Source organism: Cervus elaphus, chromosome 9 (genome assembly GCF_910594005.1).
Source record: "Cervus elaphus chromosome 9, mCerEla1.1, whole genome shotgun sequence".
In the NCBI taxonomy this organism is placed as follows: domain Eukaryota; kingdom Metazoa; phylum Chordata; class Mammalia; order Artiodactyla; family Cervidae; genus Cervus; species Cervus elaphus.
The window spans coordinates 89837663-89854655 of record NC_057823.1 but is presented as its reverse complement, the minus strand read 5'-3'; positions in this window follow the sequence as shown (position 1 = coordinate 89854655).

Genomic DNA, 16993 nt, shown 5'->3' with positions numbered 1-16993 from the left:
AGGATCAGCTACTTAATTTGTGGGGCCCCAGTGCAAAATGAAAATGAATTTCATTCAGAAATTATGAAGAATTTCAAGATGGCCATAGCAGAACATTAAACTGAGTGTAGAGGCCTTCTAAATGCAGACCCTTCTGCACGTGTGTGTATGTATGTGTGTGTGTGTTGTATGCGAATGTATATGTACACACATAAACTTTTATATGAAAATTAGATTTTTAAAGAAAAATCTCAAATGCTTTTATACATACATATACACGTGTATACACACACACGCATACATGACTTTTTTTTTTTCCTTAAAAATCTTATCTCCTCTTAAAACTTGAGCTGTTACTTCTGGGATGATGACTACAATATTTGTGCCTCTATTGTGTATTCATTCAGCAAATATTTATTCTTGGCCAGAATTCGGTTCTAGGCATTTAGAGTGGATATAATGATTCAAGTCCAAAAGCCATCTTGGACCATAGAGGAAACTTAGGAATGAAAAAGCGCATGGTGTGGCAACAAGATGAAACGACCCTGGGTTATTGACATTGTGGGGCTGTCATGCCAATTCTGGACTGCCTGTCTCAGACTTCCATGTGTTTTTGTTATGTAAGCCATGGACAGTCAGAATTTTTCTATTACTTTAACTGAATCTAATCCTAACAGTAAAATAGACATCTCAAATTTAATGTGTCGAAAAATGGACTTTGGATTTCTTTTCTCTCAAACCTCAGTAACAGCATCTGATATCCTTTCAGTTGCATAGGCTGAAATCCTCTTGAAAAGGGGTTCTTAACTTTGGGTTCATGAAGGTTCAATGGGTGACAGACCCGATCAACTTGGACGGGGAAAAATTTACACCTATCACACCATGAACCTATAACTGAAATGCAACATTTCCTTCTTTTAAGATCACAGGCAATCAATCACATTAGTGTTAGTAGTATCTGTGACAATGTCACGAATAATGATAACAGACATCTTTATATCATAGTACAGTTGTTGCAGAGATTTCAAAATATTTTTAACACTTCTCATTACTTTGAATTTTATAGGAGCAATTATGAAGGAACACTCATATCACATATTTTCTAATATTTTGATAGTAATATTTTAATAGAATTAGCTTCCCATGTAATCTTATGTATTTCATTTCATACACTTAAAATACTGTTCTCAGAAGGTGGTTCATAAGCTTCCCTAAAGGCTAAAGGGGTCCATGCTATATGAGGGGTAAAAGTACTTTCCTTCTGGTCCTCCTTGACCTCTCAATTTATCTCACCCATGTGTCAAAGGAACTAGTTATGACCAGTATCCATTCTTCCTATTTCCTTAGTATCGGAACCCCAGGGTTTTTTTGGCAGAGAGCAACAATATTGTCACCTGAGAGACCTCATTTCCCAGACACGTCTTGTAATTAAGCATAGCTTTGTGACTAAGCTTTACCTTAGGAGTTATAAGTAAAAATGTTTTATAAGACTTCTGGAAAGGTTGTATAAAATGTCCAGGTTATACCACCATTGGATAGCCTACTTCTAGAATTACTTTACATTAAAAAAAAATACTCTAGGTAGATTTCTGTTCCTAATGGCTTAATGTAGTTCCTAAATTCCTAACTGATACATTCCACTTTTGACAAATCCTACTAATTCTACCTTCAAAATTCAAATTCAGAGTTTGAGTACTTCTCATCCTCTCTACCACTGTCACCCTTGTCTCAGCTCCCATCAAAATCTCATCTGAATTATTGCAATAACAAATTATTATTATTTTTTTTGCAATAACCAATTCCAACTGGTCTCTCTTCTCCTGTGTGTCTCCCCATGGTGTTTTCTCACCAAGTGTCCAAAGTGACATTTTCAAATTCTTAAGGTGAATCGTATCACTCCTCTGCCCCAAGCGTTTCATGCTTTTTTTTCTCATTTCAAATGAAAATTAAGTCCTAGTGACGGTTTGTGTACTTTTATAAGATGCTACCAATCTACTCCCTTACCCCTTTGAATTCTTCCCACTCTCCCTCTGCTCACATAATTCCTGTCCCATCTACCCCTTTGTCATTTTTTAGATAGCATAAATGTGCTCAAGGTAGGTGCTTAATAATATATTTATCTAATGAATAACTGAGGGGAAAAAAAACAATACAAGATGCCTAGTTCAGGCCAATTTTTACTGTAGGTTGGAATTAGTCAATGTGAGCAAACCTGATTGTTCTAAATAACTGGGTTCTTAGGTGTAATATTGATAAAGTACCATTTATGGTGCCAGTAAGATAGAGAATAACAAAGTTTTCACTGATCATGAGAAGAATTGTCATATCATCACTCTAACTTAGGCAATCTTGCCACAAAACCATCTCTCTTGATTTCCCCTTTTCTCTCATAGGTACTCCGAAGCAAACATTCAGTTATCCTGATTCTTTCCTATCAGAAGTACCATCATCTTTATGATGCTTTTCAAGCTGGTCTCTTACTTTTCATCCCTTCAGCTTTCCATCTACTTCAAGGCTCTATCCTCTAACACACAGATTACTGCAGGAACCTCCTATGTAGTTCCCATCATCTCCCTCTCTTACTTTGAGTGTTACCAATAGAATAATTTCCCTAAAAGACTGGTTTTAATAGACCCTCTATAGTACAGTGTCAGGAGAAGGCAATGGCACCCTACTCCAGTACTCTTGCCTGGAAAATCCCATGGACGGAGGAGCCTGGTGGGCTGCAGTCCATGGGGTCGCAAAGAGTCGGACACGACTGAGTGACTTCACTTTCACTTTTCACTTTCATGTGTTGGAGAAGGAAATGGCAACCCACTCCAGTGTTCCTGCCTGGAGAATCCCAGGGACGGGGGAGCCTGGTGGGCTGCCGTCTATGGGGTCGCACAGAGTCGGACACGACTGAAGCGACTTAGCAGCAGCAGCAGCAGCAATACAGTGTCATTTAATATTTACTTACCGATGGTAAAAACTAATGTACAATGAAGCTTATTACTAGAGATAAAGAAGCTACGGAGTCTATTTGTTCTTATTGCTCTACTAAGTTCATAGCAAAATAATAATGATGAAATTTAATTATCCACCACATTATTCTCCACATAGTTGGTATAATTAGATATGATTACAAAGCTACCTGCCAGTAAAAGACTTGAAAAAAGATTAAAAAAAAAATCTATGTTTTGGGGGCTTCCCTGGTGGTCCAGTAGTTAAGAATCTGCCTTCTGATGCAGGGGTCATGGGTCCAGTCCCTGTTTGGAGAACTGAGATCCCACATGCCCTGGAGCAACTAAGCCCATTTGCAACTAGAGAACCCATACACCACAACAAGAAAAAGCCCACGCACCACAGTGAAGACCCAGCTCGGCCAAAACAAAACAAGTCCTATGTTTTATCATTCATTTCTTTTTTTTTTTTTTTTTTACTTGGGCGGGGGCGCGCACGCTCACGCACGCACCCGCACCGGCGCGCGCGCTCCCGGGAGGACGTGGTCGCCAGCGGATCGGAGCCGCTATCATTCATTTCAATAATAGATTTATAATATAAAAACAAATGCAACTATGATCATAAATATTGTTTTATAATTCATTTCTACAATTCAATTCTTACATTTAACATTATAAGATACAGAGTACTGAACTAAATACTATGGGAACTGACAAATGAATACACAAATAGAGAATATTGGTAGTACCTTCTATATTATCAAGCTACGTAGAGATTCTGGTAAGGTATTAGGGAAAATGTGAGACATAATGGGAAAGGGGGACAAAAAGTAATTGAATCACTGATCTATGAATCAAGGAGAAATACATTTTGTAGATAGTTTGTTTCCATTGAACTATTTAGGTTATTTCAAGCTTTTAAAAATATCTGGCCCTTAAGTAGACAATCAAATGAACTAACTTTTAAATATCTAAATGCTATTTCTTATGGCAAAAACTGCAAAAATTACAATCCTTGAATGTAACCCTAGCAGTCATCATGATATTTTTAATAGAAACGTATGATGTTGACAGAATTATGGAGGAAATGCCAAGGAAGATTCAGTTTGACCCTGAGGTACTATTTCATGTCTTTTAGCAGCACTTTAACCCTCAGACTCAAAACGATAAAAAGTACTTGAGAATCAACTGTAAGAATCACCATGGAGACCACACCGTGTTCTCAGGTCACATTAATGAGGTCTCTCCATTCTGCCAAGGACAAGCTCCCCGCATCTGACACTGCCGCAGCTAGTAGACAGAGAATTGTGTGGTTTCAAGTGACAAACACACACTCAAAACAGCATCAATAAAGAGGATTTATCGAAGGGATGAAACTGGCCATTTCAAAAACACTTGAAGAATAAAATACAATTGGGTAATGAAGAATAAAATACACCTGGAAAATGGAAAAGAGACTGCTATAAAGCCAACAACTTCCTTTCATATCCCTCTGAGCATTACGGACTCTGTTTTCCTCTGTGCCTCTGGGTTTACTTGTGGCAGCTCTGCTCCCCCATAAATTATCTTGTAGATGACTTTGATTTCTTGTCCTTTGTCATGTCTTGCCTTGACCTTTCAGTTGGAGCATTTAGCATCTTCTGACTCGTTGACTCAGTACCTGTATTCAGAAGTCCTGAGAAAAAGAATCTGATTTTTTCAGTTTAGGTCGGGTGTCTCCAGGTGGAGCCATAGGCTGTGGTGGGTGTGGTGGCCTTTGTATATGACCTTACAGGGACTGTGACCAGTTAAAATACACATCATCCACAGTTTCCTGAAATCCTTAAGGGGTAAAAAGGGTTGTGGTAACAATATATTCCCAGCTCCATTTTGGAATCTTACCATTTATTCTTTCACACCTTTTCTTCCCCATTGATTATAAGAAATTAAGAATACTCACAGACACAAACACACAGTGTCCAAGTTATAAAAGAGCTGACAAAAAATTAAGGTTGTTATTTTGATCCTTCTGCTTGACTTGTTATTTGAATGAAAACTCAGTGAGATAATAGTTATTGATTCCCTTCAGTGAGCTCAGCACTTGGGGTGGGAGGGGTAAGAAGGACAATAAATGATAAAAGTGGTCTTTGATGTTTTAGATTTTTCTAAGCTACGTTAAGTCTAACTCCCCAAAGGATCCTCCATTTCCAGTAATTCCCAATGGGCTCATAAGCGTGTAGTCTACACATACTTACTGTTGCCCTGCTCATCTCTGCTGCTCAATTCTTACCACTACTTCTCAATCACACTCTCACTTCTCAGAACTTGCTACTTCAACAGGCTTCACATGAGATAAGGATTCTAGAAAATTCCCTTAGGCAAGTTTTAGGGAAGGAAGGGAAGACATATGATGTTTATTTTATTTTATTTATTTTTTGGTTAAGTAGCCAGCATTAAAAAAAAAAACCCAGGAGAATTCACATAACATGTTTTTCTTGTTTCTCTTGAAAAATATGAAAACCCAGTGTTTGGTTATCTGTATTTTCATACATGCATGCGTGCTAAGTCACTTCAGTTGTGTCTGATTCTGTGCGACCCCATGGACTGTAGCCCGCTGGGCTCCTTTGTCTGTGGGATTCTCCAGGCAAGAATACTGGAGTGAATTGCCATGACCTCCTCTGGAGTGTCTTCCTGAGCAGGGAATCGAACCCATGTCTCCTGTGTCTCCTGCATTGGCAGGGTTGGTTTCTTTTTTTAAACTACTAGTGCCACCTGGAAAGCCCATATTTTCATACGCTTGGACCCAAATAGCAATCTCCCTCTTTAGATGGGTGCAGCTCCCCAATTTGTCACAGTTCCCCTACTATGTGCTGTACGCATTCAGCCTGCTTTTCTCATTTTACTTAAATGCCTTGCCCTTACAGGCATTTGTGCGTGTATATCTTGATCTTTTTAGTTTATAAAATGTACTGTATTTCTTTTTCTTTTTTTCCAGGTCTAACCTCTGGAGAAACTGTGACCCATCTCCAGATTTTGAGACTATTATATGGCACCACATCACACTCAAAACAGTGAGCCAAGTCAGAGACAAGTAATTTCTATTCTCTTTTACTTTAGGGACAATTCTTTGCTTACCTCCTCTGACATCTGCTTTCAGAGCTAAGGAAATTCATTGTCTATTTAATTTAATACAAACTTTATGACAGTGGGGCTTTCCTTGTGTCTCCGCTGGTAAAGAATCTGCATGCAATGCAGGAGACCTGGGTTCGATCCCTGGGTTGGGAAGATACCCTGGAGAAGGGAAAGGATGCCCACTCCAGTTTTCTGGCCTGGAGAATCCCATGGACTAAACAGTCCATGGGGCTGCAAAGAGTCGGACACAACTGAGTGACTTTCACTATAACTTTTTTCGTGACAGTGTCCTTGATTTAATCGTTGGTCCTGGTCACCATCCGTGCAGTAAATCTAGTGCAAACAGTGCCTCCTTGTGGTGTGCCCTAATATTACAGCACATGGAATAAGGCTCTTACTGCAACTATGTTGCTCATCCCAACAACATCGCTATTTTCAAAAATTGTCATGTGAGCAAAAATTGTCCACGACTTGGAAATGGGCAAAAGAGATCACTGAGTTTAGCAGACTTCCTGGGGGTTATCTGATTACATAACATTAAGTATCTTTGATCGACTTTCTACTGAAGAGGCTGTTTGACATCTCAATATTGTAGAAATTAACGTACAAAACTACTAGTAAAACAATAATTCTTGTACATAGCAGTGCAAATTAATTGATTTTGTGTTACAGATATAAAACTGATTTTTGCCTTATAGGAAAGATTACCACAAACATTAAATTTTATTGCCCTATTGGTTATTAACCAGTTTTGCATCTATTAGCAGATTCTTTTCAGCATTCCTTACTATGTGTGTATGTATGTCTGTTTTTGAAATTTTCTTTTAAACTGATTCTGCCATTACTAATGAGCTGAATAAAATCTTTCACGTGTGTTCATTTTATATTATATATACATAAAAGTGAAAAATATATTTTTTCTTTTTGGATATAATACTTTAGCAATTAAATATCTGATGTTTTGATTATTGCATTTCAGGAGCTCCAGTTGAAAAAGAAACTCAGGTTACTAAATATATAAACCTAAATTGCACAAAAATTAGCTGTAGTGATCTTCAGGTAAAAAGAACGTTTTGGGTATAGTGACGATAGTTTTTCCATGCAGTATGTAAACTTTTCTGTGGTAAAGAGATCTCCTCCACAAAGGTGATTTGCTCTCAAACCCTTCCTTCCACCCTTGTCTGTATTTTTTAATGCAGAAAGGAGAAAGAGAAGTGTTAGAAACAGTAGAATTAGATGAGAAAGCAAAAAAAAAAAAAAAAAAAATCAGTTGCAAGAAAAGAAAACAGATTCAGGAACACTGTTTCAGCTGTGTCTTTTTGTATAGAGCATCCTTACAGGCACAAAATCTCAGAAATTTGTGTGCTTCAAAGTGAATTTTCACCTCAGTGACCCAGTGACACCTCTGGTTATTAAGGAAGGATGTTAGTTTACTACCTGAAATACAATACAGCATCTTTAACTGGACTTCAGTTTTTTCCTCTGTAGTTTTCTTTCCTTAAAATTGAGGAATTGCATTTTGGTAGCTGAGGTTTAAGCTTTAAAAAATATGATAACTGAATGTTTTTTTCAAGAGCCATTGTCTAGTGGATTTATAAAGAAACAAAGATATTGCCATCTAGTGGTTTAATTGAAGAAATTCAGTGAAACAGTTTTTCTCCTGAAAATTCACATAATACTCTCTCTATATTAAGTGTAATTTAAAAAGAAACCAAAAAACCTTGACTTTTAAAATTTTATTTATTTATTTTTAATTGAAGGATAATTGCTTTACAATATTGTGTTGGTTTCTGCCATACATCAGCATGAGTCAGTCATAAGTACACATATGTCTCCTCCCTCTTGAACTTCCCTCCCAAACCTTGATTTTAGAAAGAAATTATTAATATATTTTAATTGATTTTTTAGATTATTCACTCTTTTCAGGTTATATTCCCTAATTATTAAGCTCTGTAAAGTATTAATCAGAACAAGCAAAAATGTTTTCATAATTTGAAGAAAATATTAATAGAAGACAAAGTCCCACTGGTTAAACAAGCCACAAACCAAATGTTAAACCAAATCATAAAATCAAATTAATGATCAAATAAATAGTTCATACCAAATTTTAGAAAGGAACTGTATATAGTAAATAGGTACACATTACATACAATTATAATAGCAGTATTCTCTAAAGTATGGTTTAAAGCTAGGCTCTTATACCAGGATCCTTTGCTTGTATTAAATAGCTCCATTATAGCAAATTCTCTACAAAAGAATATTCCATTAAGTAAAATATCATTCCATCATTTGTTTTGATCATAAAAGAAGAAATGTATTTCTATAAAACTCTCCAACCCCAAAACTTTGACATTTAAACATAAAAATTATATGTAAAAGACCAGCAAAATTTTATTTAGAGGTAAACAGAAAATTCACAGATATTATCATTCCTTTCTGCATTGGTATGAATTTTTATAGTATTGTATAAAGGAGAATTACTCTGTTGTACTGTAGAAACATTTCATTTCTTATAGCAGCGTGAGAGACAATAGCTCCCGAAGATACTCTGACTCCATCTAGCTGTGATAGGGATTTTCCAGGTTCCTCTTGTATTTTCTTTTTTTTTTTTTCTTTTTTTTTTAATTAGTTGGAGGCTAATTACTTCACAACATTTCAGTGGGTTTTGTCATACATTGATATGAATCAGCCATAGATTTACACGTATTCCCCATCCCGATCCCCCCTCCCACCTCCCTCTCCACCCGACTCCTCTGGGTCTTCCCAGTGCACCAGGCCGGAGCACTTGTCTCATGCATCCCACCTGGGCTGGTGATCTGTTTCACCATAGATAGTATACATGCTGTTCTTTTGAAATATCCCACCCTCACATTCTCCCACAGAGTTCAAAAGTCTGTTCTGTATTTCTGTGTCTCTTTTTCTGTTTTGCATATAGGGTTATCGTTACCATCTTTCTAAATTCCATATATATGTGTTAGTATGCTGTAATGTTCTTTATCTTTCTGGCTTACTTCACTCTGTATAAGGGGCTCCAGTTTCATCCATCTCATTAGGACTGGTTCAAATGAATTCTTTTTAATGGCTGAGTAATATTCCATGGTGTATATGTACCACAGCTTCCTTATCCATTCATCTGCTGATGGGCATCTAGGTTGCTTCCATGTCCTGGCTATTATAAACAGTGCTGCGATGAACATTGGGGTGCACGTGTCTCTTTCAGATCTGGTTTCCTCAGTGTGTATGCCCAGAAGTGGGATTGCTGGGTCATATGGCAGTTCTATTTCCAGTTTTTTAAGAAATCTCCACACTGTTTTCCATAGCGGCTGTACTAGTTTGCATTCCCACTAGCAGTGTAAGAGGGTTCCCTTTTCTCCACACCCTCTCCAGCATTTATTGCTTGTAGACTTTTGGATAGCAGCCATCCTGACTGGCATGTAATGGTACCTCATTGTGGTTTTGATTTGCATTTCTCTAATAATGAGTGATGTTGAGCATCTTTTCATGTGTTTGTTAGCCATCTGTATGTCTTCTTTGGGGAAATGTCTGTTTAGTTCTTTGGCCCATTTTTTGATTGGGTCATTTATTTTTCTGGAATTGAGCTGCAGGAGTTGCCTGTATATTTTTGAGATTAATCCTTTGTCTGTTTCTTCATTTGCTATTATTTTCTCCCAATCTGAGGGCTGTCTTTTCACCTTACTTATAGTTTCCTTTGTAGTGCAAAAGCTTTTAAGTTTCATTAGGTCCCATTTGTTTAGTTTTGCTTTTATTTCCAATATTCTGGGAGGTGGGTCATAGAGGATCTTGCTGTGATTTATGTCGGAGAGTGTTTTGCCTATGTTCTCCTCTAGGAGTTTTATAGTTTCTGGTCTTACATTTAGATTTTTAATCCATTTTGAGTTTATCAAATTAACAAAGATCAAACACGAAGAACAAATATTAAAAGCAGCAAGGGAGAAACAACAAATAACACACAAAGGGATTCCCATAAGGATAACAGCTGATCTATCAATAGAAACCCTCCAGGCCAGAAGGGAATGGCAGGACGTACTGAAAGTAATGAAAGAGAATAACCTACAACCTAGATTACTGTATCCAGCAAGGATCTCATTCAGATATGAAGGAGAATTCAAAAGCTTTACAGATAAGCAAAAGCTGAGAGAATTCAGCACCACCAAACCAGCTCTTCAACAAATGCTAAAGGATCTTCTCTAGACAGGAAATGTAGAAAGGTTGTATAAACGTGAACCCAAAACAACAAAGTAAATGGCAACGGGACCACACCTATTAATAATTACCCTAAATGTAAATGGGTTGAATGCCCCAACTAAAAGACAAAGATTGGCTGAATGGATACAAAAACAAGACCCCTATATATGCTGTCTACAAGAGACCCACCTCAAAACAAGAGACACATACAGACTAAAAGTGAAGGGCTGGAAAAAAATATTTCATGCAAACGGAGACCAAAAGAAAGCAGGAGTTGCAATACTCATATCAGATAAAATAGACTTTCAAATAAAGGATGTGAAAAGAGACAAAGAAGGACACTACATAATGATCAAAGGATCAATCCAAGAAGAAGATATAACAATTATAAATATATATGCACCCAACATAGGAGCACCGCAATATGTACGGCAAACACTAACGAGTATGAAAGAGGAAATTAATAGTAACACAATAATAGTGGGAGACTTTAATACCCCACTCACAACTATGGATAGATCAACTAAACAGAAAATTAACAAGGAAACACAAACCTTAAATGACACAATGGACCAGCTAGACCTAATTGATATCTATAGGACATTTCACCCCAAAACAATCAACTTCACCTTTTTCTCAAGTGCACACGGAACCTTCTCCAGAATAGATCACATCCTGGGCCATAAATCTGGTCTTGGAAAATTCAAAAAAATTGAAATCATTCCAGTCATCTTTTCTGACCACAGTGCAGTAAGATTAGATCTCAATTACAGGAAAAAAATTGTTAAAAATTCAAACAAATGGAGGCTAAATAACACGCTTCTGAATAACCAACAAATCATAGAAGAAATCAAAAAAGAAATCAAAATATTTATAGAAATGAATGAAAATGAAAACACAACAACCCAAAAGCTATGGGACACTGTAAAAGCAGTGCTAAGGGGAAGGTTCATAGCATCACAGGCTTACATCAAGAAACAAGAAAAAAATCCTCTTGTATTTTCAAACCATCATGTATCCAGTTTTCTTCAAATGGGAATTTTTAAATAAAACTTTCTGAGTATCCTGATTCCACTTTTAAAGCAGACTTTATACTCTGGGAACCATATGCTTACTTTGAACTTAGTAGAACCTTCTCATCCTTGGTCATGAAAGCATCATGATGCAATCCATCCAGCTGGGGACAAACAAGAGAAAGGATGTCTTTTCATGGCATCTTCTGGGGTAGATATAAAAATCTAAAGGAGAGACACAGAAACTAGACAGAGGGACATTTATGATCAAAGGCTCTGTTTATGATCCTTATGTGAAAGGATGAAACCTTCTACTCCCAAAATGGTTCAGGGGCACAGATTGTCATATGACCTCTGGGCAGCCCATGGACTGTACGCTCCTCTGTCCATAGGATTCTCCAGCCAAGAATACTGGAGTGGGTTGCCATGCTCTCCTTCAGGGGATCTTCCCGACCCAGGAATCAAACTTGCATCTCTGTCGTCTCCTGCATTAGCAGGGGAGTTCTTTACCCCTAGTGCCACCTGGGAAGTGCCACCCGTATATGTATATAGACATGAATAACTGAATCACTTTGTTGAGCAGCAGAAGTTAACACAACATTGTGAATCAACTATATATCAATAGTATATATGTACACATACATATAATGATGATTGATGGTAATGGAAAAAACAAACAGAAAGAGAAGGAAGGAGTATTACTGTGCACACTCATTCTCATCCTGCCTCCCCCACGCACACTGCCCCCAACCCCCCCAACACATAGTTATTGTCAGAGTTCAGGTAAGTACAGATCCTGTTGTGGTTTTTGTGGAAAATAAGTACAGACTCAAGGTTTGGAGTAAGATTTGATTCACTGGGTAGCATGGGAGCACACACAAGCCAAAACTAGATAACCACATTCCTAATCCTTGGCTGCATTTCCAATTTTATTGTCAAGAAGCTGTTTAATAAAAGCAAAGGATTCTGGTAGATTAAGTTTATAATCTACATTTATATCTATCAAAAGTGAAAGAAAAAATTTAGGCATGTGTTTTCATATAAGTTTCACATAAGTTTCCAGGCAAGTCAATCAAGGCAAAATATTGTAGCACTGCTAATTCAAGACCTGTTTGCAAAGTGTGTTGACGACCTCTGTTGAAACAGGTCATACTATTTAACTAGAAGAAATAAAACTTAAGTATCAATCAGTTTGTAGAAAAGTCAGTCTTTTCTCTGTCTATGTAATATGAAAATCTATTTATTATAGGGAGATCCCCTGGAGAAGGGATAGGCTACCTACTCCAGAATTCTTGGGCTTCCCTTGTGGCTCAGCTGGTAAAGAACTGCCTGCAATGAGGGAGACCTGGGTTCGATCCCTAGGTTGGGAAGATTCCCTGGAGAAGGGAAAGGCTACCCACTCAAGTTTTCTGGCCTGGAGAATTCCATAGACTGTATAGTCCATGGGGTCACAAAGAGTCGGACATGACAGCAACTTTCACTTTCATTTATTATAGGGGATAATTTCTTCTTCAAGATCTTATTAAAAATAGAGTTTGCCCCTCCTCTCTCAAATGTTACTGAGCTAGAATCTGTGAGATTGAGGCCACACCTATTTTTAACAAGCTCTCCAGGTCTTTATAATATCTATTAGTTTGAGAACTATTCTTCTAGATGTCATTTTAAAAAACCAGTAAGACTAAATAATTTCCATAGAAAAGGTTAAAGTCTATCAAGGGTGAAAGAGTGGAACAACTGGTCAAATTTAATAGCCACTTAGCTGGAGGACTAGCAGATCACCAATAAGAAACCCAGTTTATAACATCATTGGTACAAGAAATAATGAATATAATGTTTAATTAATGAGTCATATTACCATTGGTGGCAACCTGATAAAATCTCTTTGAGAGTAAAAATACTAAAGATGTAAACAGTAGTATTGATTAATCCAATAGTTACTTATTGAATGTCAACTACATGCTAGATGCTATAACATGCACTAAAATTATTGAGAAACAAGTTTTCCGCTTAGAATGCTCTTGGTATGATAAAATGATTCTTAGTCTTCAGTAGGAATAAAGATAACCCTGGATGCTTGTTAAGAATGCAGATGCTCAGTATCTGATTATGAGGAAATTGGTCTAATTAGTAAGTTAGAAAGTAAACAGATATTTGTAATACAAGTGGTAAGTTTTACGAGACATACAGATGCTATTTGATCACTGATCTAGACCAAGAAGGAAGGGTAAATATCAGGGATAGTTTTTCATAAAAAGTGGTACCAACTTGAATTCCTGAATAAAAACTAGTTGTTTTTTACAAGAAGAAAGGTGGTGAAGAGCATGAAAAATGGCTCTGAACTATGAGATAGTGTGGCATATATGAGGAACCAAGGAAGATTTCTTATACCTGGAATTTAAGAGTTAAGAGTGAGGCAAAAGGGAAATGGGATTGGAGAAGTAAGCAGGACTAGATCATGAACAGTCTAGTATCCTAAGCTTTGGGGTGTATTTTTGTCCCCAAATAAGTGGTGAACCATTGACTTATTTGAAGCAGTGAATAGAGGGTAATTCCATCTGAGTTGGATTTTAGAAAAAGCATTCTGATAGTCCTGAATGAATGGGTTGAGTGAGGGTTGGGGTGGGGCAAAAAAGTGAAATTAGCAGGAAGGCCAATTAGAAGGTCATCTGATAATTCAAGCAAGAAATGTGAAAAGCCTACTTGAAGGAGTGTTGATAGAGAAGAGAGAGAGGAAACTGTTAAAGTGATTCGATTGGTGAGATGAGAAGAAGATAGTGTGAAGGATGACTTCTAGGTTTTGTTTTGAGTCCATTCATCTCATCCCCTTGGTAATAGTGTCTCTTCTTTTTAATTGGGAAGACTTTCCCTCTGCCATCTTAGTATTTTGTATTTTAAGTAGTTAATTTCATTTGTTAGTGCTGGCTATGTTCCAAATGCTACCATGACAAACACACTATCTCATTATAGAGGATGCTGTCAATGCTCTGCTTATACCCTCTCAGCCCCCTCCAGGTCAGCTGTAGCCTTGGTGGACAATGCCTGGAAAAACCCAGAGCTTCTTACTTCAAGCCTTGGACCTTTCTCTGTGGGGGCTGCCCCCGGATTGGACCTAATCTCTGCTCAGGGTCAGCCAGAATTGTCAGACAATTAATATCCCAGGGGCAACCCTCATCCAATAGGGAATACAGACTGTGGATAATTACCCTTCCGAGCTTTCCTAGCCCTTTATCACCCTCACCATGTTTCCTGGGATCAGCTCGCAAATAAACTATTCGAAATTTGAGATTGTCTCAGAGTTTGCTCTGGGGGAAACCCAAGCAAAGGTACTCAGTTCTCATACCAACTCAGAGAGAGAGGTAGAAACAATTCCTATCATTTTTTTATATATGTGCAATTTAATGCTTGGAGAGGTTAAATAAATTGTCTGTATCACTTAGCTGATAAATGCTAGAGCCTGGATTCAAACCCAACACTGTGCTCTATCGCCAGTCTCAAATTCCAAGACGCAAACCAGGTATCACCAACTCACAGTAAAAACCAGAGGCAGCCTATCAGTCCCTTTCGAGCAATATTGAGACTGATTACTATTTTCAGATTCTGACCCTTATTATTACAAAGGTTGAGCCTGAGATTGCAGGCCAGCATATGTGAATGTCCACTCTGTTGTTGTTCAGTTGCTAAGTTGTGTCTGACTGTTTGCAACCTCATGGACTGCAGCAGGCCAGGCCTGCCTGTCCCTCACCATCTCCTGGAGTTCAACCAAGTTCATGTCCATTGAAATGGTGATGCCATCCAACCATCTCATCCTCTGCCACCCTCTTCCACCCTCTTGAAAGAAAGTGTTAGTTGCTCAGTCATGTCCAAGTCTTTGTGACCCCATGGACTGTAGCCTGTCAGGATCTTCTGTTCATGGAATTCTCCAGGCAAGAATACTGGAGTGGGTTGCCATTCCCTTCTCCAGGGGATCTTCCTGACCCAGAGATCGAGTCCGGGTCTTCAGTATTGTGGGTAGAATTTTTACCGTCTGAGCCACCAGGAAAGCTCCTGAATTTCCCTGATTTGGGAAGATCAAGTTTTCCTGATCTGGGAAGAACCCACATGCCTTGGGGCTGCTAAGCTGGTGAGCCACAACTATTGAGTTTATGTGTAGCAACTCCTGAAGCCCATATGCCCTAGAGTCTGTGCTCTGCAACAAGAGAAGCCAGCACAGTGAGAAACCCATGCACCTCCAGCTAGAGAGTAGTCCCACTCACTGCAACTAGAGAAAGCCCAAGTGCAAGAACAAAGACCCAGTGCAGCCAATAATAATAATAATAATAATAATAATAATAAATAAAAAAGAATTTGAAGTGGAAATGAGTGATGAAAGGAAAAGGGAAACTGCTACTTGAGGTTATTAAAAATAATATATCCAGAACTCAGCTCATATTTTCTTCTCCTTGCATATAATGTAAACAAGCCACATTGAAGGGAAGTTATGAAGGAAGAATATGAGAAATTTAATTTAATTTTAATTACTTCACCAATTAGCTGTGTTACATTAAGCAAATCACATTTTGTTTGGTATCTGTGGGAAGAAGGGTTTTGGGTATAGATGAGCTGTAAGTTCCTTTCTAGTTTTAACATTTCTGTGATTCCATCTGATCCTCATGGAATAATAGAGTTACTGGGATCAAGGAGTCTCAGCTCTAAATTTACTAGTCTACTTTCCTAGTCCTTCCACATATTTTGTACTTTCCTAAATTCATGCATTTTTCCTTTGATTTTTCTTCCATCTGAAATGTTTTTGCTTCAAATAAAATTTCAGCACCACTTTAGAATTCTTTGCCTTAATGATTGCAGAAATAATTGTGGCCTCCTCTGAATTCTCAAGCATTTATTATTATACCATTCATTCACCTGGCAATTAACACTTATAGCACAAGAAAACTCTGCAAGAGACGTTACAATAGGCACAGAGTGTGGGATTGATTGCTAGAGGAGTGGTTTGGACTGTAGTTCTCAACATGTGGTGGAAAAATCATATTGAGTTTCTATGCCTCTATTCTTTCTCCCTGATCAGAGCCACACTAGTGTGTCCTAACACTCCAGGTTGAATATAATTAGTATATAAATGAACTCAGGTATTTATACAGGCCATAATGCACAAAGTGAAGCAGTTCGTTCACAATAAAACAGGTGAAGAGGGCTCTGGCAAAAAGGAGAAAGCTCAAGTCTCACACAAAGAGGGCAGCAGTGCCTTGACTGTGAGGGGGGTGCAATGTTGGTAATGCTAAATCTTCCATTCTTTAAGACAAATTGGAAATTGAAAGTTTTTGTTCTTCGTTTTCTGGTTCCTGGTTTAAATGTTAGTAGCAAAATCAAACATTTTAAACATACCTTTTGTAGGTCTTATTTGGCTAGTAGGTGGTCTCTGGCCATCTCTCCATTAGCCCATTACTTTTTCACTCTGGCCTTTCCAGTGAGATTACTAACCCAAAAGTTACCAGCTTTGTGACTCAAGAAAAATAACACGTCCTAGCATTTTTTTGTGTGTGTATGTACATATGACCACATAGGATGTATGATCAGTAAATGAGAAAACACCTATAAGACATAGCACCACAGAAATAAACATTCCATGAATATTGCTACTATACCTAAATCACACTACAATCTGGCTTCCTTCAAACCCCCACGGGCCATCTCTTCCTCTGTTGGTGCACAATCTCCTCTCTTTACCCTCTGAGTTTTAACTCTTTT